Consider the following 3,295-nt stretch of genomic DNA (forward strand, 5'->3'; position numbering starts at 1 on the left):
TCCCTCTGTGAAAACATTACCACTTTTCTGCTGAAAGACTTTTTATCAAGTTGTTGATAACAAAGCCAAAAGTTTTAGCATGTTTAAAAGTTCCTAACAACATGCCAGAGTCAAACAAAAGCTGCTGGTTCCTTAAAGCTGCAAGAAACCATTTTCCCACACAACACATAGTGTGCATATACCTACTCTGAAGGCAGGGAGAGCAGCAGAGGAACCATGGATGCTGAGACATAATTTCCCCACTCTCACTACACCATAAATCCCCCCCCCACACACACACACACACACACTCCTCAGCTGAGCAGTAAGTTGATGGTTTAATAAAGCTTACTCTGTGTGATGTGCTCTGACAGGATCCTGTGGCGGGGATGGCAGTTCAGATGAGGGTTGGTTTTCTCTTCCAGCCACACACATCCTCCGTGCTGTGCCGTGCCAGGCAGAGCATGTCTGCAGCAGCAGATGGCCTGGTTAAACGCAGTGCTAGAGGGCACAGTGGCTGGGGGTGAACCAGGCTGGAGAGCATACTGCCAAAACACTACAGCTACATCCACCCAAGCTTCAAGAAATCGCATACACAACACACCCACATCAGATTTATGTATATACCCTGGGTAAATACTGATTCCCCTTTAAATGTGGACCTTTCATATTTATTAGTTACCTAAACTTGTCTCCTGGTTAACAGGATTCTTCTCAGTTAATTTAGCCTTTCTTTGTTTGTCACTGCAGCTTGTTATCGTGCTTGGAGTGCCAAGGGGGGAGATGCCAGCTGTTATCAATACCCTTCAGTGAGTCAAACCCATATGCAAAGTCTACGGAAGTCACAGAGGGCATTATTATAGCAAACACTGACTTCTGAGAGAAGGTCCACATGCAGCCAATCTTCTCTTAAACTGTTGGGCTCCTTCACAGTGAATGCTACAGTAAAGTCCAATTTCTTTTATTAGTATCTTATTTATTACATTTATTATAATGGGATTATTTAATGCAGCTCAGTAATACTGGAGTCATCGCTTCCCCCTTAGGAGAGCAGAGCTTTTATATGAAAAGTCAGTTCAGTTTCCTTGCATTGAACAATTGAAAATTACACACTTTAGAAATTAAATTAGAAATTAATTTTTAAAAAATTAAAAATTTAAAAAGCTGTTTTCAGCAAAAGTTGGTTGGTGTGAGGCATAAGTAAAAGTATAACAATTCTGTACTGTAAGTGAACCCTGAGGCGCTACCTTGTCAACTAAAATTACAACACACCGCAACAAAGACATTGTGTTGTTTAGTCAATATTACTGTAAAAACAACATCCATACTATAGGAACATTTCAGCTATATGTTTCCATTATGTGGTAATCAGTCTGGAATATGTAATGATGTTCTATGTAATCTTTGCATTGAGAACCACAATATATTGACCTGTGAACCAAAAGGTTTATGCCATATCGAATCATGAGGCTTTTGCCAACTTCCAACTTTAAAGGATGAGGACATTACTATAGAATTTTTTATTAATTTGATCTTGTCTTGAATGCTGTGGAGGTTTTCTTTGATAACTCATTTTTACCCTATTTGCTTGTAGCTTTGATGTCTTCTTCAGTATGTTCAGGTATGATGATGAACTGTCATGATGGACTATCAAAGCACTGCTCTGTTGGAAACTTCTATGCATAAACAGTTCTGTGCATAAATGCTACTTTTCATACATCCCACATCATTTAGCACATATAACATGGCTGAGCTCGCTCATTAAACAGAGCACACATGATATACACTAATAAACAAGACTGCTCTCCCCTTTCCAACCATAACTGAATTTTGCACACCATAAAATACTCCTGATCATAGCTTGGGTGAACTTGGCCGAGCAGTGAGTAATTCCTGCCCAAGTTCCATAAACGGATTATTCAATATATATGTTAACGTAGATGGTATGCCTTAAAGTGCCCGGAAGGCATGTGACTAGAAGTTGTCCAACCGTGCAGCTAAGTTAATTAAATGTGACATCACATGACCACAACGTCTGCAGAAACCATGATAGGCACAACCAAGATCAAATCACCTGTGACAGCAACAAGTGTCTCTTAGGCATACGCGAGTACAGAGTGAAGTCTTTACTGCTGCCAAGCTGGATAATGCAGACGTGCACAAACACAAAGGGTTCATCCCCATTCAGATCAGGGTGAGTTGAAAGGTCTAGAAGCCACATATGAAGAAAATTACCTGTCTTCTCCTATTGCCCAGGCATCCGCAGCAATGTGAATTTGAACAGGGAGAATGTGACAGCAAGCAAAATGCATGGGTGAGCATAAGTCTCCTCATACTTCCTTTGTCCGCCTGGTTACGGCTGGTGAGTACATTAGGGAACATGGAGAAAGAATGCATTCCAAATCGTGACATGAAATTTCACTTAGGAACTTGACTAATCCCAGCATTTGAAACATGCTGTCAGTTACCTGTTTTTGTTTGTCCATAACATAATGTCATTTTTATTTCATTTATTTACACATATCTAGACCATTAGTATGTTTTCAAAACGATGTTGTCAGTGGTGGAAATTAGATTTTGCTCTGCTAAATAATATCCAGTTGGCTTTTTTCTGTATAAACTACAAGGGCCAGACGGTATTTTTGTGAAAGTACCAGTGTATGAATCATATTTTAAAGTATTTAAATGGACAAATCACAGATGGATTCTTATGAATCAATGATCAATAGTTCAGTTAAACCCACATATTATACTTGTAATACATCAACAATGCTTTCAAAGATCACTTTTTTATCTCCTGTTTAGCATTATCTCAAGGGAACTAGATTCAATTACAAAATATCAATGCTAGTAGGTTCCAAATAAGAAAGTACTAATCAGAGATTCCAAAAGATCACCCTTGAAGAATTACGTTGTTATGAGCCATTCACATGCATATATAGTACACTTTAGTATGTTCCACTCTTTCTTCCCTCAGGGGAACCAGCAAAAGCTACAAAGGGATGGGCTAAGGAGGGGGATTGGTGTGTGAGGGTGGGGGTTGGGGGGCTTGTGGTGTGCAGGGTGGGGTTGGCAGTGTGGTAGGTGGGGGTTGGGGGTTGTGTGGGGATGTGGTCTTGGTGGGGGGATGTGGTCTTTGTGGGGGTTTGGTGGTGTGTGGGGTGGAGTTGGTGGTGTGGTAGGTGGGAGTTGGGGTGGGTTGTGGTATGAGGGTTGGTTGGGTGTGAGGGTGGACGTTGGTGGAAGGTGGGGTGGGGTTGTGGGGGTTGTGGGGTTGGTGGTGTGGGGGTGGGGGGATGGTGGTGTGAGATGTTGG

This window comes from Electrophorus electricus, chromosome 2 (genome assembly GCF_041902795.1).
Source record: "Electrophorus electricus isolate QZ-2024a chromosome 2, ASM4190279v1, whole genome shotgun sequence".
NCBI lineage: Eukaryota > Metazoa > Chordata > Actinopteri > Gymnotiformes > Gymnotidae > Electrophorus > Electrophorus electricus.